General features: G+C 42.2%; 4 non-coding genes across 4 annotated transcripts; 1 reads left to right on the plus strand and 3 right to left on the minus strand.

The window, feature by feature from the left end:
• The first annotated feature begins 7914 nt into the window (after positions 1–7914).
• trnak-uuu (transfer RNA lysine (anticodon UUU)) lies at positions 7915–7987 on the plus strand. The gene has a single exon. It is a non-coding gene; the product is annotated as a tRNA-Lys (tRNA).
• Positions 7988–14230: 6243 nt separating this feature from the next.
• Positions 14231–14312, minus strand: trnas-aga (transfer RNA serine (anticodon AGA)). The gene has a single exon. It is a non-coding gene; the product is annotated as a tRNA-Ser (tRNA).
• A 5238-nt stretch (positions 14313–19550) lies between these two features.
• On the minus strand, positions 19551–19622 carry trnaq-cug (transfer RNA glutamine (anticodon CUG)). The gene has a single exon. It is a non-coding gene; the product is annotated as a tRNA-Gln (tRNA).
• A 1771-nt stretch (positions 19623–21393) lies between these two features.
• trnam-cau (transfer RNA methionine (anticodon CAU)) lies at positions 21394–21466 on the minus strand. The gene has a single exon. It is a non-coding gene; the product is annotated as a tRNA-Met (tRNA).
• Between the last annotated feature and the right edge of the window lie 589 nt (positions 21467–22055).

Below are 22055 nucleotides of genomic sequence, written 5' to 3' on the forward strand. Positions count from 1 at the left end.
CAAAATATAGATTAGATTTTTTGATGTTATTACAAACTCATGATATATTACAGTTTGAAACATAAACTAGAAGTTTCATATAAACCCTTTTTTGGAAAGAAAACACTTTTTTCTGGATTTATAGCGTTTTGGAAGCAATCTCTTCGTTTGTTAGGCGGGACAGCCGAAACCAGTTAAACAAGCTTTTACTGACAGCTCTGAACAGACCACATTAACTTATCATTCATTTTAGTGCAGCCGCCACAACTTCCATTTCACAAACCATTGTTTAATCTTCAGTTATTATATTTCCTTTTATTTTGCTTTGTGCTTTGGTTTCATTCTGTAACACTGGACTTATTTTTATGAAGGTTTGAACTCTGACAGTGTTTGAACAGGAGAGAAAGGAGTATAAAGTGTGTAGTGAGGGCTTCACAGCCTTAAAGCATCTAGGGCAGGGGTAAAAAAAGGGGTAATAAACACCGTTTATCCGATCGCTACCAAACCTCAGAGGGTAGTAGTCCTGACCGAGCCGGTCGATTTGATGTATAATTTGTAGGGGTGGCTAGCGCTAGTTAGCTGTGTAATGAATTAGAGGCTTTTATTTTGAAAATCAGTGTGTGTCTGTGTAAGTGTGTATGTGTGTGTGTGTCTGTGTAAGTGTGTGTGTGTGTGTGGGGGGGGGGGGGGGTTGGGGACACTCCCTAATGCATGTTAAAACATGTTTAAGTGTTTTATTTTGAAAATCTACACGTCAGCCATATCCTGTTATTGTGCAGGGTCTTTTATTTTGAAAATCCATGTTTGTGTGTCTGTGTGTTGGCAGGTGTGTATAGTGTGTGTCTGCATATTTCTGGGTGGCTTGTGTGTAGTTTACCAGGCCTAGTAAGGTGTGTAATGATTTGGAGGCTTTTATTTTGAAAATCAGTGTGTGTGTGTGTGTGTGTGTGTATGTGTGTGTGTGTTTGTGTGTGTTCCTGTATGGGGCTTTTGGATGATGCTCTTTATCCAATGATACAGTTGATGCTGCTGTTCTTCTCATGTTCTAAATGTGTCGTCTGTCTTTACTCACATTGCTGCAAATATCCAGTTTGTGTTTGAACACAAAGCTGATAGTTGTGTGTTTGTTCATTCAAACATTAGTGACAAAAAGTCTGATGATAAACTTTGTATGAATGAACAACACATCAGTCAGTAAAGACAGAATGAAGCCATCAGATGTGTCAGATGATAAACTGCAGCTGTGTCTTTTTCTCTCCATCAGATTTCTGTCAACTTGAAGTCGACACAAACTCAGTGCACACAAAGCTCAAACTGTCTGACAACAACAGGAAGGTGACACGTGTGAGAGAGGAGCAGCCATATCCTGATCATCCAGACAGATTTGACTACTGGGAACAGCTGCTGTGTAGAAATGTTCTGACTGGTCGCTGTTACTGGGAGGTCGAGAGGAGAGGAGGGGTTTATATATCAGTGAGTTACAGAAGAATCAGAAGGAAAGGAGACAGTGCTGACTGCTGGTTTGGAGGAAACAATCAGTCCTGGAGTCTGATCTGCTATGATCGTGGTTACTCTGTCGGTCACAATAACAGAGAAACATCCATCTCCTCCTCCTCTGGCTCTCACAGAGCAGCAGTGTATGTGGACTGTCCTGCTGGCACTCTGTCCTTCTACAGAGTCTCCTCTGACACACTGATCCACCTCCACACCTTCAGCACCACATTCACTCAGCCTCTACATGCTGGGTTCTGGTTGGGTTCTGGTTCCTCAGTGAGTCTGTGCTGTGTGTAGAAGCAGAGTGTGTGGAAGTGACAGCAGCTTCAACTTTGTGCTTTAAATGTTGATGATGTTTCACTTTCATTTGAATCACTGACTGTGATTTCAGGTCAGAACATGTTTTTGTCTTAGAAGCAGTGAAATGAAGAATGTGAAGCTGAATTTATGATCATGAACTTTGACATGTCCTCACAAATGAAACCCTTACATTAAGAAATGCATGATTCCATGTTGTTATGGCTCTGATATTAAAATGTAGTATTATAATAGGAGTTAATGGACCTAAGTGGAAAACACCATTTAAAACTGCTGCAATACAAACACTAATAACTCCAACTCAATATTTTGGATAAACTTTGACATGACAGATATAAAATAATGCCTGAGCCTCCCAACTTGTAAAATAACTTGTCTCTCTCTCCCCCCCTCTCCCTCCCTCCCTCCCTCTCTCTCTCCCTCCCTCTCTCTCTCTCCCTCTTGCTCTCTCCTCTCTCTCTCTCCCTCCCTCTCTCTCTCTCCCTCTTGCTCTCTCCTCTCTCTCTCTCCCTCCCTCCCTCTCTTTCTCTCTCTCTTTCCTCTCCCTCTCTCTCTCTCCTGTCTCTCCCTCCCTCTCTCTCTCTCCCTCTCTCTCTCTCTCCCTCCCTCTCTCTCTCCCTCTCTCTCTCTCCTGTCTCTCCCTCCCTCTCTCTCTCTCCCTCTTGCTCTCCTCTCTCTCTCTCCCTCCCTCCCTCTCTTTCTCTCTCTCTTTCCTCTCCCTCTCTCTCTCTCCTGTCTCTCCCTCCCTCTCTCTCTCTCCCTCTCTCTCTCTCTCCCTCTCTCTCTCTCCTGTCTCTCCCTCCCTCTCTCTCTCTCCCTCCCTCTCTCTCTCCCTCTCTCTCTCCTGTCTCTCCCTCCCTCTCTCTCTCTCTCCCTCTCCCTCCCTCCCTCTCTCTCTCTCCTGTCTCTCCCTCCCTCCCTCTCTCTCTCTCCCTCCCTCTCTCTCTCTCTCCCTCTCTCTCTCCCTCTCCAGCCTCATCTCCTCCGTTATCAATTGTCAGGTTTCTTCTGTTTCTCTCTGCTCCTCCTACAACAAAATGACAACAGGCAGAATGACCGTTTGATATAATAACGATAATATTGCTCCTCACGTGAACTATACTTTATACTATACTACAGTAAACAGTCCAGAAACAACATTCAATCAAAACGTTTAGTTTACAGCGCCTCGTATCAACAGGACGTCATGTTTGTAAATACAAAACTCATTTTCTTAATGCTACTAGCATTTTAAAACTCTCCAACTACTGCTCTTTACTTACATTTAAATGTGAATTCGGCACGTAGGTTTCATAGTTTTTTTTATGTTATTTATTTTATATGTTTTTTTTTCATACTTCTTGATACCACTTAGTATTTCGTGAGAATTACTTACTCTGATTACTCTTATTACTTACTCTATACTGGCCACTATTTACTTTGATAGCAAGCGAGAATATTTTTACTGACTAATAATTCAAAAGTAACATTTTCACAAAAATATTCTAGAAAGATAAATCACCTTTGAAATCAATCAAAAGATGATGTGGAAAAATTCTATATTTCTGCTGTAGACTGAACACAAGTTGAGTACCTTAGTCCTGACAAGTCTTTCCCAGTGTCCCTGCTGCTGTTTGACTAGTTTGAGAACGGGTTGGTTGGACTTCATTTCCCAGCAGCACTGTTCAGCAACAATATTCTGGTAAAGCTCCAGGTCGGCTCTGTACTGACGACCATTCACTCTGCCACTGCAGAACAAAAAGAGGGCATCAACACACTCCAAGTTTCCTCCATACCAGGTCACTTGTTTGCAATTCTGAAGCATTTAAGGCAATTTACGATTTCAATTTGCAAAAACACAAAAGGGAACAATATTCTACATTGTTTCATGATCATCTCTCAAACTCTATAATCTCCCCCTATATCCCTCCTCATTCTTTGTCAGGGTGAACCAATAAACCACTATAATTCCTTGGAAGCTTCCCACAGGTGAGCAACCACAAGGAATCATGTATACTGACAGTCAAGAAATGCACCAACAACCAAGTTACATATTTGCTGCTGATAGAAGGTCTTAGGAATCAGATGGGCAAGCTTTATTCTACTGTTATGTAATGTATACAATGAAAATCTGACACAAATGAGGGCGGGTATATTGAGTCTGTGCAAACAAAGAAGTTTGTTCCCTGACATGAATGAATGTAACTGCAGCAGAGTAAAGATATCTTTGCTAAATTAGTATAATGTTAGGCCAATCAAATTTCATGATAATGTAATCACAAATTAAATGTAGATTTCCTTTAAATCCAATTATGAGACAGCTGTATTATTCAGAAACAACAGAATACAGAACAATCACAGTAGCACCAAAGGAAAGTGACTGAATGAGATGCCCTTTACATTAAACTGTAACCCGGAACTGTGTGACACCGTTTGTTTGTCTAATTTACAGACTGGCATGCCGAACATGTACCCACTACCACCAGTGTAAAATGCTCTGGACAGAAAGTTCCACTGAATGTTGGATGTGATGAAAGTGAGTGAGCAAACACTGGTGGTCTGGTCCTGACAGACCTGTAGATGACTCTGTCAGAGAAGAAATCACAGCGCTGACTTTCTGGGTTCACCAAGATCACTCTTGCAACTGCACAGTTGACTGTCTGATACCAACGTACATGGGGGTGGTAACTGAAATCCAACAACAAAACACTTAGAACAATGTAACTGTATTATTAAGACCACATATTGTACGACGTCTCGTGCCTTTTTGTTGAGTCGTCTCTTCTGTTAGTGCTGATGACCTGCTGTCTGTAGCTTCCATCTGCCCCTTCAGGTACACCTGTACACATGATTTATGGAGTGTCTCAGCTCATTCATAGTAGCCTATATAAAACATCTTTCTGTGTGCTAGTTTACACCATCTCTTGCCTCTTAGTGTCAATCTGCGATGTTTCGTAAACTGTGGATCTGTATAGAAGTTACAAAAATGCTTTTACCATTTCCAGAGGGGTTTAGAGAGGCAGCCAGGCTAATCACTGGATACACGTCTATCGCATCCCTCTTCCTGTGTATGATAGCCAGCGTTCAATTAAACATTTGTGACAGTGTGTATGTGACAACAACAACATCAAAATGGATATAAACCTTAAGTGGCTACAGAGCAGAATGAAAGGTATTACAGGAGCACAGAAACAAGAGAGCAGAGGCTGTGTGGTTCCCTTACGCTCTTTGCAACAACAACCACCTAATCAAAGGCAATAAGCTCTGACAACACCCAAACAAACTGGGAATAGGGTTATAGAATAATTATTGTATGTTTCCTCACTGTAACGCTGCTGTTAGTAATAACAGTTTCTTTGGCGGACCTTGAAGTTTCTATGCCCTATTACTCAACACTGTGCTCTGTTTGTACAAGGAGCCCTGACAATCAGGCATCTCTGCCACTCCCTACGTATTGATAATAATGCCGCACAAACTTAATCACAGTACTCATTTTGAATGTATACAAGACCTGAAAGAATACAAAGCTCAATCAAAATCAGCAGCACACCATGCCAAACACATACTGGTACTCACACTCAAAACTACACTGAATCTCTGAAACACATGCTTATCTAAAGACACCAACCTCTCTTTCTTAATTATTATTAATTAATATTATGATTCATTTTCTTCTTTTTAATGCGAAAGAAGAAAAGAATTCTAAGAAGAAAAGAAGAAAACAAATCTGTCAGGGCACGGTTACATTTCCATTCAAACAATATAAAAAGCACTACTGTTTCCATTACAGCTGAAGGTTTACAAACCATGTACAGAATCATTGTATCATTTAAAATAACACAACATAACAGTTGTGGCTGTGTTAGTAACTCACTTTGTAGATGACTGGCTCAGAAAATACTGGGGTATCAACACACAGTATCTGTGAAGAGGACACAGAAAATCATCAACACATGCATTGTGTTTACTGTCAGTTGTTGTATATGCTGCTAACACAACCCAATGACTCCATGGGTATTAATAAAGTTAATGTGAATGCACGACACTTTGATCATGTTCAATTTCAAATGACATAAACCAAACAGGCTCTCACACACAAGGAGTTCAGCAGCTCTGGTGCTTTAACACATCTTCATTAAAGTGAACAGCCATGAAGAAAGGCCTCCATGTTCAGTGAAAGGCACTACAAACAGGTTTTATCCTGCTGACTGAGCTACATGCTGTCACTCATTTTGACATCCTACTCGCTATCTCTGGGCTCACAAACGGGAAGTTCTTAGATGACACTTTCTATGTCTCAGAGAAAACTCCTACCTGCTCTCGTACTGTAGAGTTCCTTCTGTTGAATGTGTCACTGTTTGTTTAGCATGTTCCTCCTGATGTTAGCTGTATGACTGCTGCAGCGACCGCTTGTTTTCTTTTAACGGCAGCCGGACACGGATGCGGCGGAGTGTTGTTGGACAGCAGCAGAAGACGCAGCGTAGACCCAGATTAATTAGTCACAGGTTCACTTGCTTCGATTTTCGCATCAATTGATCTAGACGCAAAGGCGTGAAATCAAATATTTGTAAAACTGTTTTATTAATATTTACAAATACACAAATACAGACATAAGACTTCTTACCATAATGTGTTTTTGAGATTGGAGGTTGAATCCTTGTAAGCCGATGTTACCCCACATGGTAAACAGAGTTTGCTCCATCAGCACGCTGTCTCCTTTCCTCCCTGTGGACGTGAACAGCTCCTCCAAGTGTGGCCGAGGAACATGAAGTCATTGCAGCAGCATCGAAACAAGGCCCTGAGCAGCATAACAACAGATAAAGTAAAAATAAAGACGATACAGAACAACCATTAGATATGCAGATATACATGTAAGTCTGTTCCGGTTGGCCAGCAGGTGGTGCAGAGGCACGGTTGGTTTGGTTGGAGTGACAGCTCCCATGCTGCACTTTTCTTCAGTGACACCGTAGTTGCTGAGAGAAGTTTATGCAGGGCGCCATATTGCTTTCAGAAGTTTGATTCCTCTGAAAGGTAAGCAGCACTTTATGATGTGGTTTATTTTATGTGAAGGTAGTGATTGTGCATGGCTCCTTGGGAGCTCACTGTAAAAATGGATATTTATGAGGCTGAGTTCTGTTTCTGACAATTACATTATTTGGTAGTTAACCCTTCATTGTAAGCATACCTATAAGTATGTGTAGTCATCAGTGTTAATTTTGGCAGCAATTTTTGATTTAGTTTTTATTTTAGTCTTGTGACTAAAATGTCATTTGATTTTAGAAACATTTTAGTCATCAACATTTTTAAACTTTTAGTCTAGTAAATCTGCCGTGGATTTAGTCGACTAAAATTCTATGATATAGGCTATTTGTCATGAAATTAGTTTGATTGTGCAATAAAAACAGGCACAGCTTCTTCTTAACTTCTCATATTCTAATAGGCTCACCCTTAACCCATCTGCAAACATGTGTTGCCAACAGCCAATAGAAAGGAGACACAACACAAAAACTAATCAAGTTTACTAACATGAATACAAACAACAAACCTAAAACAACATTCCTGAAGCGCATACACCCAACACTAACCAGGTCTAAATGCCTTACTAGTGCGAGAAATAAAATATTTAATATCAAGAAATGTAACAAATGCTGAACTGGCTTTCCATACAACACTGACATGAGGTCCACATTGTCCTGTAATGGAATCCAGAGTCTGAGAGTGTATGACTGGCAACAAATAACAATTTCACTTTGTAGATTAAAGCAACATGTGCTGACACCAGAATCAGTCCTGTCAGCTGATATGAACAGGACTTCCTCCTCCTCCTCCTCAGGTTCAGACAATATGAAGTCCTCTATAAAAACACATACATTCATTAAGTATGTGTTCTTTATGTGTATAGGACCACTGTCCTCTGTGGACTAGCAGATGTGAGCATGTGAGGAACTGGAACCACTTCTTCATCTGAACCATGGAGATGCCAATTTATAACACCTGAAACCACCTCCACTGTCTGCACACACAGGAAGTTCACCCTTAAAGAAGCATTCAGCGAATTTCTTATATGTTTGAATGTAGCCAATCAATGCTCTCTGTTTCAGTTAACCTGTCTGCACAGAATTAGTCCCTGAAATGACATGTAGAGCCCAGATAGCTCAGTCGGTAGAGCATCAGACTTTTAATCTGAGGGTCCAGGGTTCAAGTCCCTGTTTGGGCGGCAAGCTTTGTACTCTTGTTACACCACATTCAGATGTTAACCCTTTAAACCCTAAAAGAAAAAAAAAATCACCTAAAAAGACAATAATAATGTGCATTATGCATGTTCTTGGTGTCTAGGAACATCCAGGGACCTCGGAAAATGCATTTCCAGTGTTTAAAATATTGTGTCTATTAGTATGCCTGAGTGAATTACAATAAACTAAATGAGAAATGTAACATTTCTATCCTCGCCTGAGTTTTTTTCCTGTTTGACAGAAGAAAACAGTATGCTAACAATGATTCTATGTACACAGATGCCATTGATCACATTCAGCTATCCCTTGGCTACAAATATACCAAATTTGATAGAATTTGAACAAAGAGCAAAGTCTTCACAAAGGTTTTAGTAAGGATATCACCAGGCGGACACTCTGGCACAATTTGGCACCACATTGCCAAATAGGTTACTTATCATTTCCAATGGGAAGTGGCTGAAAAATACAACTTACATCCATTTCACTAGTCTATTGCCATCTACTGGAGCTTTTGGGTATGAATTTTACCTTGTACTTCATCAACTTCTACCATTATGCACAGTGTAAAATCAAAAACATCAAAATGTATAATTTTGTCTCCAAATAGAGCAGTTTTTATTATCATAACTAATAACTAATGTAAAATAATGAAAGTCCAACCAAATGTAAAGTAAGAAAAATACAATAACAACAAGGAGAGGTGATGCCTCAGCGTTGAGCCCAGATGGGCCTGGGACCTCGCTGAAGAGGAAAGCCAGGTCCCAGGCCCATCTGGGCTCTTCCCTCTTATTGGCTATGAAAATAATAACACTTATTTTTATCTGTAATTGCATACATATTGAAATATACACATTATGTAAAAAATATGTAAAGACAGTATTGAATAGGATTGAATCATCCTTCTTCATCTCTGTTCAGCTCTTCCCTTAGGGGTTGCCACAGTGAATCATCACCACTATCCTCTGCATCCTCCTCTCTCACCCCAACTACCACCCTGCTGTATACTATACTGTGTATATGTATATATATAATAAATCATTTTTATTAGCAACAAATAGTTTACACTTCAAAATAAATGTACAAAACTTACTCATAAACTGGGTCCATCTTTTCCAACGTTCAACTGGGGATTCAACGGGGTCAAACAAATCCGGAAATCCCTGCCATTGAAATTCTGCTCCATGCCCCTCTCGACGCAGTAAGAAGAAGAGATAAGCTAGCTAACAACCTAAAAAAACCTCTGACACTCACTGAAACTCACTGAAATTCACCAAAAGTCACTGAAGCGCACTAAAGCAACTACAACCTCCACAAACACCTACGCGCACTAGCGTTAGTGTTGTTGCATCTAGTCTTTACGCAGGGATTTTATGTCAGCTGGGTATTGTAGTCCATTAGATTTTTTATACCATTCAATTCAGTAGCTTGTCCTCTTTCATTGGACTACAAACATGGCCGTGTCAGAATTTGAAGTAATAGTGCCTGCACGTTTTCAGCCCTTCAGCGGCCCATCGGGTTTAACCACTGCAGTACTGTTAACCTGCTAGCATCTTTGCTTATCTAAACACAGTTTTCATTTCTGTCCAATGCGAGACAATTACCAACCCCTATAAAGGAGAGGTTCTGCTTCTCAATTCAATTCAGTTTCCACTGACCACTTCCTGTTATGCAACAAATACACTTTATGATTCAATGTTGAGCTAATGCCACAGCCACAAAGTCAATCAAGGATTGTTTTTTGAAGACGTTTCGCCACTTCCCCAAGTGGCTTCTTCAGTTCTGCTACTTTTCTGGTTGGGAATCTGAGTTTTATGTGTTCAGGACCTCTGTGGGTGGATCTTGCAGGAGCTCACATGACTACGATCCCTATAGTTCAGGGTTCGGCAACCCAAAATGTTGAAAGAGCCATATTGGACCAAAAAAACAAAAAACAAATATGTCTGGAGCCACAAAAAATGAAAAGCCTTATATAAGCCTTATAATAAAGGCAACACATGCTGTATGTATCTATATTAGCTATATTAGCCTACTATCAAAATGACTAAGTTGGCTACAAATACATAATGAACCTTCATGATTACATGTTTATTTTCCCTGCAGCGCATCCTGTAGGGAATGACGCACCACGTGACTGCTCTGTTGTACGACAACTCCATTACAATATTAATGAATTATGTTTCATTGCTTTGATGAAATTAAAGAAATGCAATGAAGAAATCCGATTTTTGATGTCATTTTTATTTTGAGGATTCGAAAAAACAACAACAAAATGGAACGTGCATAACGTGCCCCTTATCTGGGCAACAAACAGAGTGCAATAAAACGCAGCCTGCATTTATAAAAATAAAACAGCAGCCTTTTGAAAAGGTAAAGTATATAAAATCTAATTCATACAGTTTAAGTTTGATTTCTGTGCAAATACCAAGCAAGTCAGTGCAAGGGTAAAACAAAGCAGCATCCTCTTCTCTTTTGGCACGCAACCAACGCAGCTATCCTCGGACCTGAGCAACAAAACACAATAATATCCCTAAGTGTCATTCCACATATATACTGACGAAAATCAGAAATCACTTTATAGAAACAGCCACTTCGTTACTAAATATGTGCCTATGACAGGATTGTGTTCTTACCCGTTTAATGTGACATCTGTTTTCGGACATCAATGGTCAGCTCAACATCGGGCATGTAAGATGTAACTTTAATCTTGACGCAGGACTGCAAGCTCTGAGGCGGGTGCGATATTTTGATTTGATTGATTTTTGATTTGATGTAGTTCATGTTTGGAGATGCAATCCACTTCTTAAATCTATTTTTGCGCTGCTCTAATTTCTCCAGAAGTAATGCAATCGCACTTTTTCTCTCACTCCCAACTGGGCACTCGGCTGCAAATGTAACATGCCTTCCCTGGAAGCCAGTGGAAAATGTCTTTCCACTTCCTAAGCCAGTGGAAAGACATTTTCCACTGGCTTCCACTTCTACTCTTTTTGTTATTTGACAACTTCTCGCTACAGAGCAAACATTCAGGCAATCCTTCCGCATTGGCAATGAATGCAAATGATTCGGTCCTTTGGGATCCATGGCCCATCACACAGCCACCGGTTTGTTTACAACAGCCACCTGCCTGGCATCCCGCCCTGCTGATAGAAACGTGTATCGCAGGCTATGACGCAAATCTTCGTTGACAAAAATATTGAAATTGAATATTTATTCTAAACATTTTTACAGCATTGGAAAACGTTAAGAATGTTTGTGTCATGTTTGTCCTCCTACAGAAACCATATTAAAACAAAACATTATATTTCCCTCCCACATCTTTTTCCATTTTCAAACATTTTTGAAAAAGCTCCAGGGAGCCACTAGGACAGCGCTAAAGAGCTACATGCGGCTCTAGAGCCGCGGGTTACCGACCCCTGCTATAGTTGGTTAATGGCCAGTTAACGACCAGAAACTCTGGGATGAAGGGACAGGGTTGTGGACAGGTGAGAGCTGTTGCCTCACTAGTTGACGGCCCATCGTTAGAGTTTGAGTGGGAGTGAAGTCTGCTAGGAAGGGATGAAAGGACAGAGTTGTAAACAGGTGAGAGCTGATGCCTCAGCCCTCCCCCTCTGTTTAGAGAGGGTTTTTCCAATTTCACATAGACGCTTCTTTGACTCCTCTTTCATACCATCTGTCCTCCCTGTCTAGGATTTGGACATTATTATCCTCAAAGGAATGACCACTGTCTTTGAGGTGGAGGTGAACTGCTGAGTCTTGTCCTGAGGAGGTGGCTCTCCTGTGCTGTGCCATCCTTCTGTGTAGTGGTTGTTTGGTTTCACCAATATAGAGTGGCGAAACGGCTAGAATGAAAGAAAGCATTCCCAAATGAAAGGCAGAAATCTAGAATGAGAGGCAGCATTCTGGAATAGACATCCATCCACCCATTCCAGAATGATAGGCAGGATTCCGGAATGGTAACAAAATTCTGGAATTAAACCCCTAACCCGACAGTGACCTGTGATGTCATCCGATTGGAGCCAGAGACTGACCCTCCTTAAGAGCAACAGTGGCAAGAAAAAACAGGAAGAACCCCTGAAAGTTTTGTCCAACGTCTCAGCTGTTACCTTTAATATTATCATAACAGATGAAATCATTCAATTGGATTTTGTGGTCTGGGTTAGATCAGTCAGCGTTTTAAATGAAAACTTATTTCTCCTCCAGAGGAGGAACTGTCAGGAGTGGGATTTGAACCCACGCCTCCAGTGGAGACTGCGACCTGAACGCCAGCTGGCGAAGGATCGTCCGTACAATGTTGGAAAATGTTGGACACAAGAGCCAATCACAAGCCTTCAATTGCTGGAGGTGCGCCCAATCAGCTAGCGGATTTCTTCCCCACTGTCCAACATTTCCAACATTTGACCAATCACGGTGGACAAATGTTGGAGCAGAGAATCAGTATGGCGCATACTGGTCGTCATTCATTCTGCACTAGCTAGCGAGAAAAACAGTCGGTACGGTAATTAAACACTTGCTACAGTGCCGTGTGACACTATTTTACGTTTGTGTGTCATGTAAACTCTTGTACTGTGTTGACGTTTTTATAGATTGATAAATTTGTTGAGTTACGGTCGTTACACAAAGTGGATTTTGTTTTTGCCACTCGGTGCTTACTAATGTTATTTAAGGTGCAGTGTTTAAACACCAAACCTGAGAATCAAAGTATTTCCACCCACGTTTAAGCACTACCACAGCACCGTTTAAGCACTACCACAGCACCGTTTAAGCACTACCACAGCACTACCACATAAGTTATTTAGATTTTTATGGTGTATGGCCATATAGAAATGTCTTCCTGTAAATAAACATTGTCCCTTAATGCTGCTTAAAGCTACGGCATTCTTTGTAATATTTTATTTTATATTTTATATTATATGTTGTGGTACACGGCGTGTCAGAGGACAGCGGGGGTTGGGTGATCTATTTTGCCAGCTGACATGCTGTGGGTGAAAGGAGAGAGACGTGAAGGACAGCGGTGGCAGACAGGTGAAGGAAAACAGGGGAGAGTAAGAGGGACCCGTGATTCGAAAAAAAAAATACGGACAATAACCATTTGTTTTTATGGACAAGGATCGCCCAGGGAGAGAGAGGATCCCGTGTGGGGTTCACCAGGAGGAGTTTTTTGTTTGTTCGTATGTTTGCCTGTTACTTTTTGATCGGGACTGAAGGGACATTTATTTGTAAATATGGGTCGGATTACAGCGTTATTTGGGATGTAAGAAAATATGATTTTGAGTTAATAAACCCGAAACAGTCTCATTTCATGTGTCTGTGGTCTGTATTATGCAACAAAGGTAAATAGAGTACAACACAGGAGAGTCCCTGCTTAATAGCAACACTCCGTTTACTTTAGGCAGACTGTTAAAACGTTTATCCATATGTCCATTTGTAAAAATGATGCCAAAAATGTAGCAGATGCAGATCAACGCTAGCATTCCTGTGGTCGCCGGTTCGAATCCAAGCTGTGGTCCAAAGTAAAATCCTAAGTATTTCAAAAGTTTGAAATACGTACAAAAATTAGATATGTTTCCACAGCTTTCCTTTCTTTTTTCATTTTTCCCTTTTTCCCCTCTTTTTCCTCTTCTTTTCTTCTCCCCCCTTCTTCCCCATCTTAGACGGACGAATGTTCCCCAGCTTGAACGCAGCGCCTTGGACCGCTCGGCCATCCTGACATGAAAAGCGTGCTGTCCACAACAAGTTTGGAAAATCTCAAGGATGAATACTTAATAAACAATCTGAAATCTTCACTGACACTGATGTGGACAGACTCAGAGTGTGTCTGTCTATGCTATCTCAACAAGTCTTGAGCCAGAGATGAGATTTTTCATCTGGTCACCACATGATGAATCATTCTGACTATTGTAGTACCTTGAGATCTGCCTTTCCCAGGTGTTTTGTCCTTAAGGTGAAGCAGTCTCTGCCTCAGGGTGAAACTGGGTTTGAAATGTGCTGGGACGTTTTATCCTTTGCCTCCTCACTGCACACCAGTTGCTCTCGGTCCAGCGTTTTTAAAATGATAGTTTTTGGAAGTGTCAGATGGACTGTGCCAGGGTTTGGTCCTCAGACAGTCAATATAAACGGCAGCACTCTGACTGGTCAAGATGACCTTTTTCATAGAGCTCGTTGTTAACACATCAGACTTGTTAAGTGTAAACGATGGAGGGGCATAAAGTGATCTTGGAGATGAAAAGAACCGTTGTTGGCAGGATTCGAACCTGCGCGGGGAAACCCCAATGGATTTCTAGTCCATCGCCTTAACCACTCGGCCACAACAACCGGCAAAAGGTAACGATGAAGAGTCTGACGACCCAGGTTGGTTCTGTCCATGAGTGCATGGTCTTGTCCAGTTTGTCCTGTCCAGTTTGGTGTTGGTGCTCCTTTACTTGTTTTCCATTTCATTCGCAGGTTTGATTGTTCACACCTGTGATCAGTCATCAGCCAATCCTGCTGCAGCTTCCATCTAGTATATGTGTCCAATGGAAGCTGAGCAACATGTCAGCTACACACATAGAAACACTACACATAGTTTGTCATATAAATAACATGGATTGAATCATGTTGTACAGTCAATGGAAACAAAAAGCACTGAGAGTGGTGCTGGTAGTGCAGCAGTGGATGGAGGCTGAAGTGCTGCCACCTAGTGTCAATATTTGGTATTAACTCTGACTACATATTCCACCTTTAACTCTCTGCCATATATACTGTGCCATGTGTGAAGTGATAATAAAATGTGAATGTGAATTTATTGTAAAGAACTTTACTTATTATCCCTGTTATAAGTGAGCAGTGTGTGTGTGTGTTTGATGGAGTGTGTAATGTCTGCTCAGTGTTACTGATGCTGCTGTGTGTGATCTGAAAACTGATCAAACTGTGATGTGTCTGATGCTGACAGAAGAATCAGAGGTCAGACAGTCGGATCCTCCTCTGTGACACCTTTAACATCATATCAGAAATCTCTGTCTGCTTCTGGTACATGCAGCTGATCACCAGCAGGGGGCTCACTGCTTTGCTGTCACTCAGGGGGCCTGCTCTGTCTGCCACTGGGATATGATGAGGTGAACTTCAGAGTTTGAATGGATTTCATTTGTCATGTGTTTATGATCATTTTATGAATCAGTTCAAATAAAGGAGACTCATTGAAGTCACAGTTTAGTGTTTTAATACTTATACACACTTATTTTGAAGCTGCTATCAACTTGATGAGTCTTCCTGTTGAAGCACGAGGCAGGACGTGTGTCAGAACATCCATGAACTGAGTAGATTAGGAGGAAAAGCTGATGTGTCACAGCTGCTGGTTGTGTTCTTTAGTGTCTCCATCTTGATGAAATGAGGTGTTTTACTTCCTCCAAGTAGAGTGGACCTGGCTCACAGAGTGCTGCTGCTGTTTCTGTCTCTCTGTGAGCAGCATGTTAAACAGCAGGCTCTGAATAGTGACGTCATGATGTCACAGTCACATCAGTCTAATCTCCCAATCTGAGAGAGAGCTGTCATCAACAGCAGGAAGTGCAGGAAGCTCATGGTGTGCAGGCCTCTGATGTGTGGAGGCTGTCGGCTTGTAGCAGCCAACAAGAAGGGAGTTTGTAAAAGTTCTCTGTAACTTTAGATGTGAGGATTCAGAAAGAACTTAGATCAGATATGTGCAGCACTTGTGCAACAGATACTCCAACAGTGACAGCTCTTCTGAAGAAAGCCTGAGGAGCTGAGACCTGGATGAGACACTGATACAGCTTTGCTCTGCTGACAGGAAGGATGAAGGCTGACCACACACACACACACACACACACACACACTGACACACATACACACACACACGCACATACATAACACAAACATATAGACACACACACGCACACACACACACACACACACATATAGACACATGCACACATATAGACGCAACACACACACCAACACACAATCATACACACACTCTTACAGACATGCACACACATATATTGTCACACCGGCTCAGAAAGTGTGACACATTGGGGAGGACAAACACAACTTTAACCGTTTGACCATTTTATTGAAGAAAGAATATTTTATTTTGGTATAATTGTATACCAACAATTGACAAACAAGGAAATGTGCAAACAAAATACACCGCCATGCCTGCAGCAGGCTGGAGAGAGAGCAGCCCTCCTAGTAGGCCAGACGGGGAGAGAGAGAGTGAAGCAAACAGACTGGGAACTCTTAAACCGTCTCCAGCTCGTCAGCACAGGAGAGCTGCATAAGCTCAGGATCAGCTCCACCCAGCAACCTCCTGCACACACAGGGGAGAGACAGCAGCAACAACACAACACTCCCTGAGAGGCCAACACAGGGCCACAATATAGACACTGACACACACTAACACACAGACACACACACACAATACACTGCTTCAGACACACACACTGCCTGCTTCAACTGTGGAAAGGCTTCCTGTGCATCAGTACAACAGGCTGTTGGGCCTTTGCAGGATCCTGCAGGGTCGACCCCAAAGTTCAGACTCACAGTTCATAGCAGGACTGAGCTGGATGCAGTCACAGCTCCTCACTGTGTGCAGCAGCTGGACTGAGCTGAACACTGGACTCAGACAGATTCAACATCCACACGTCAGTCACTGGAAGCCTTCAGAATGCTTCTCTCCTCACTCAGCTTCCAGTCCAGATCCAATACCTTGCTGCAGGTGAGTGACGGACCTGTCAGCTGTGTGTTAGAAATGCATGAATAAACAGCAGCTTCATGTTGATGCAGGACGTATGAGGTCGGAACACTGATGAGATGAAAAGATTCAGAGGAAAAGGCAGAAAGAGCAGAGCTGATAAGTCACATGACTGATGCACTGACACGCTCTCTAGTCAGCTCCAAAACACCACTCAGATCCATCCACCATTCCAGAGCAGCTCTCAAAGGTGATCTGGAATGACAGCTGACAGCAGAGAGAGGAAAGCTTTAAATGTACTGCTACAACCTGATTGGCTGCATGAGCAGCGAGGCAGCGCCTGATTGGTGGAAGAGCTGACTAGAGAGCGTGTCAGTGCATCTGTCATGTGACTTATCAGCTCTGCTCTTTCTGCCTTTTCCTCTGACTGCTGTCCTGATAAAGACCTGAGGAAGACTGTTTGGAGGACACACAGAGTGGACATGGGTCACAGAGCGCTGCTGCTGTTTGTGTCTCTCTGGAGCTCCGGTAGGACTCTGCTTCTATGACGGACGTCTTTATAAGAGCTGGGAGAAGAGTGTGTGTGTGTTTATATTTGTTTTCTTCACTGACAATCTTATTACGGATAATGCTACTAAGGATCACAGTGGAATTAGTCTGATTGTTTTTAAAGTTGTTATTATAGCAGTTTATGTTCACTGTGTATGTCCACACTGGATGTTCCTTTTTTAGGATTAACATTTATGGAGCCCCGAAAGGGACATTTGCAATTTATTTATTTATATTTCATGCTGTATTTATTTCATCCCTAATATGCAAATCTCCTCTTAAGATACAAATCATAAAGCACACAGTCCTTCTCTGGATAACTACAAACTTCACTACATCCAGTGGTTAAACAGACTGAGCCCTGTTGTTGCTGCTGTCAGCTACAAGGAGACATAAACACAGCGTGAACTGAATCAATATGAATTAAAATGGAGGAAACCTTTATTTGACCCAATGAATGACTAATATGCCACCATATGAACGATCTGGCACCGACTGGCTGCGGCTCCAAGCAGATGAAGGGAGGTTGGTGAGAGGTGATGAGGTGATGATCTGTTCTTATTGAGGGTGATGAAGATGATGATCTGTTCTTATTGTCTAAACAGGAACAGTTGAAGCACAGCTTGCAGCCCCTGTATCTCAGGCTTCTCAGCTTCTCTTCAGATGTTTGGACGTTTCTGCTGGAACCTCTCATTTAATGACTCACATTTAGAACTTTTGACTTTATGTGGAGGAGGGATTTATTTTTGGAATGAGGAGGCTTCAACACTTCAGGACTGCTTTGAAGTGACTGACTGGCAGGCACTCTGTGAACCCCACAGCCAGGACATTGATGGAATCACAGAGTGCATCACTGGATACATAAACTTCTGTGTGGACAGTGTTGTTCCAGTTAGGACAGTGAATTGTTACCCCAACAACAAGCCATGGGTGACTAAGGACATTAAAGCCATTTTAAACAGAAAAAAGAAGGCATTCAAAGCGGGCGACAGGGAGGAGGTGAGAGCTACACAGAAGGACCTGAGAACAAAAATCAGGGAGGCCAAGGAGAAGTACAGGAGGAAGCTGGAGTGGAAACTTCAGCAAAACAACACAAGAGAGGTGTGGAGTGGCATGAGGACCATCACTGGTTACAGGTGGAGCAGCAGGGGTGGAGTTAATGGCAGTGTGCAAAGGGCCAATGAGCTGTATCAGTTTTTTTAGTGACCCCAGTTCAGCCTGCTAACGACTCTTCAGCAGCTGAGAGACAACGACCAGCCACGTCACCCACCCTCTCTTCTCCCACAGCTCATCCAGATGGCCCTGCTCGCACCTCATCCTCAGACCCCTCGGCTGACATCACCTGGGAATTACTGGTTCCCCACCTCCACCGATCACCTTCACCACAGAGCAGGTGCTGCTTGGAAGAATGTCAAACATCAAACATATTCTGCTTGGTTTAACACTGTTTGTTCACTACATCATTCCACATGTGTTCCTTCATAGCTCTGATGTCTTCAGGATGAATCTACAATGTAGAAAGTCATAAAAACAAAGACAAACCACTGAGTGACTTTTGACTGGTACATTTAAAAATGTCATCATATGTCCTAACCAGCAGGGGGAGCACTGATCATAAACTCTCTGTCTCACATGTTATTGTCATGTGTTTTTATGGATGATGATGCTGACTGTTGTTTGCTTCTCTCTGTAAACAGCTTGTAAACAGCAGCTTCCCTGAGGGGAAACTCAGCTAATAAATGATGCTGTAACCTCTGGGACTTGATCTGCTGGGTGGGAGTCCACTACATTATCCATCCATCCTCATCCATCCAGCTGAGATACTGAATGTGGGTTTTCATTGGTTGTCCGTTATAACCATCAAAATTAAAAGAAATAAACACTTGAAATATTTCAGTCTGTGTGGAATGAATGTTTGCATTATACAGCTTTCACTTTTTGAATGGAATTACTGAAATAAATCAACCTTCTGATGATATTCTAATTATATGACCAGCACCTGGTGGTGTTTTGTTGCAGCCTGTGGGGTCACCATAGAAACAAAGCTATTTTATTTTGCTTAGAGAGCACTTGAGAGCACTCCCTAATACTTGTTCTTGTTTCCTGAATAATGAGTACTAGCAGGACATAGCAGCATGGGCAGCAGAGGATTCCATGTTATAACTGGATCATCCAGCACAAGCAGCAGGATTCAGCACCACAGCCTCCTTCATGGCCTTCAGTCCATTAATGACTACAGCTGGACCAATGAACCGACTGTGGACTTCTCCATAGACTTAACTGTGTAGAAAGGACACCAGGATAACTGTTCAAACAAAAGGTTCCACTGAGATTTGAACTCAGATCACTGGATTCAGAGTCCAGAGTGCTAACCATTACACCATGGAACCTCCTCTGTGAGTAAACCTGACTGGAAGAGAACCAGAGACATATCTTGTCCAGATGGTCTGTCTTTCCAGAAATGGAGTCTGTCAGTTGTTAAAATGAGTGAGCTGATGTCCAGGTGTAGAACAAAGGAGCTCCTGCTAGCAGTGGTGCAGTTTGTACCTACCAGCTTCAAATGAAGACAGAAGTGTCCTCTGATGACTCACACAGCACTACAGTAGATCATTAATCAATCAGACCTGCAGATCTGTTCTTTGACAGTGATGTGTCCAGGATTACACCATCTATCATTAACAAACAATACCAGCCCCCCTCCTTTCCTCTGACCGCACTCCACTGTCCTGTCTGTCCTTGCCAACTGAAATCCATTTAGCGCAACGTTAGAGTCCAGTGTTAGCACCGTTAGCCAAGTTTCAGTAAACAACAGCATGCTACACTGACGATATTCCCTCTGGTGCCGAGTCAGCACCGTCAGCTCGTCCATCTTATTAGTGAGAGATCAAACATTCCCAGTGATGACCGAGGGGAGCACAGGTTTATAACATCTGATGGAACAACACGCAGCTCCGGCACGGGTTCCCCGTCATCTTCTCCTCCTTATGTCTCGAAGAATGTCGGGTCTCTCGCTGTGCAGCACCGCTGTGTCCCTGAGGGCTAACAGCTGATCCCCCGTGTAAACAATAGGGCCTCCACTGTGTGTCCACGGTTACTTGTGAAGCAAGGAGTGTAAAAAACTGAAGAAATACCAGCGCAAACTCCATAATCTTTCCTTTGAGGACAACAATGTCCACATTTTAGACAGAGAGGAAAGGTGGTTTGAAAGAGGAGTCAAGGAAGCATCTATGTTAAGCTGGAAAAACCTTCCCTTAACAGAGGTGGTGGCCTCAGACATCATCTTTCTACCACATACAATGCAGTGATTCCATCCATTCCCAGGAAGTTTGCACATACAATAAGAACAAAGGGCTGTCAACCAGTCCCCCTCCGGCAGTCTCACAGTCGTTAGCCAGTCGTTAGACACACCTAGCCCAGGCAGCCATGGAAACATTTAGTGCTATTGTTTGTGAGTTTTACCCAGACCCACCCACTGAGGTCTGCAACCACATATAAACCATGTTTCCCCACCAAACAGTTAGAACTGATGAAGCTGCTTTGATGAGCAGCAAAACGTCTTCAAGAAAACTCTACAAGTCCAGACGCCTTGCTTCAATCTTCTCTACGTATTAACATATCATATTTTCACAGCAGTTTTAAGGTGTGTACATACTCCTAAAGGTTAAATTAATAATTTTTGTTGGTGCAGTAGTCAGCGCGCATATGAGAGATATTCTCACTAACATACTGCAATGTAGATGTCTTTGTTAAAAAAAGGACCATATTTCACTTGTTTCTGAGCCACCACAGCCGCAGTAGGCAGCGCGTCAGTCTCATAGTCTGAAAAGAGTAGTAGCCAGCACGTATACGAGACATATTGGCACTAACATGGGCACTGTATATGAAAAAAAGGCCTTAAACTTCCTGGTATTGTGTTCACAATGGTGGCATTGATCCCCAGCCTCTGTCACACAGTCTGTTCAGTGTGGGGCCCCTTAAGGTCTGTGTTCCACACATGCACAATGGGTAGGCAACCACCGGATTGTATAGTAAGCACTGACAGACACCTGCTTTTATGGTCATTTCCTCTGTAAATTAGCTTGTTGATGCTACTATGTAATATTATGTACCTGTAAATGGTGAGTGTGTGTACTCTTTATTCAATGCTGTCTCTAAAAGTTGTGCCCCGTGTGAGGGTTGAACTCACGACCTTCAGATTATGAGACTGACGCGCTGCCTACTGCGCCAACGAGGCCCAAAAACTGGGACATATGGTCTTTTTTTTTTTTTTTTAAACAAAGATCTACAGCAGGGGTCTCAAACTCAACTTACCCGGGGGGCGATGGGGGTCGAGGCTGGGCCACATCAAGTATTCCACAAAAAAGCATTCAGATATTCCAAAATACAACTGGTCCGATCTTCTCAATCTTCCAGGTCAGAATAGGGATGCAAATTATCGAGGAATTCATTAATCGTAAACTGATATGCAGCGATTTCCCCTCAGTTTCACTAAGATTAAAAGCTAAACATTGTTTACTAAATAAAAACTGCATGTCATATTCCTTAATGAGTGATTTGCTGTACCATTGGGGTCAAACAGGCTGGTTTGTTTGTAGGTGATTTTGTGTTTACAGATGCAGAGCTAGCAAATTTTAAAAAGGCTCTATCGACTTGCTAAAGGTAAGATTTGACCAGTCAAGGATTCTAATGACTACATAACACATCCTTTATTACATAAAGGTGTTGTAAACACATGTATTGAACAAATGCACTTCAGATAAAAAATCAAATCAGATAAAAATCATTGTGACATATATGTCACATCGGCCCTTTAGCCAAAAAAT

Source organism: Parambassis ranga, unplaced genomic scaffold (assembly GCF_900634625.1).
Source record: "Parambassis ranga unplaced genomic scaffold, fParRan2.1 scaffold_21_arrow_ctg1, whole genome shotgun sequence".
In the NCBI taxonomy this organism is placed as follows: domain Eukaryota; kingdom Metazoa; phylum Chordata; class Actinopteri; family Ambassidae; genus Parambassis; species Parambassis ranga.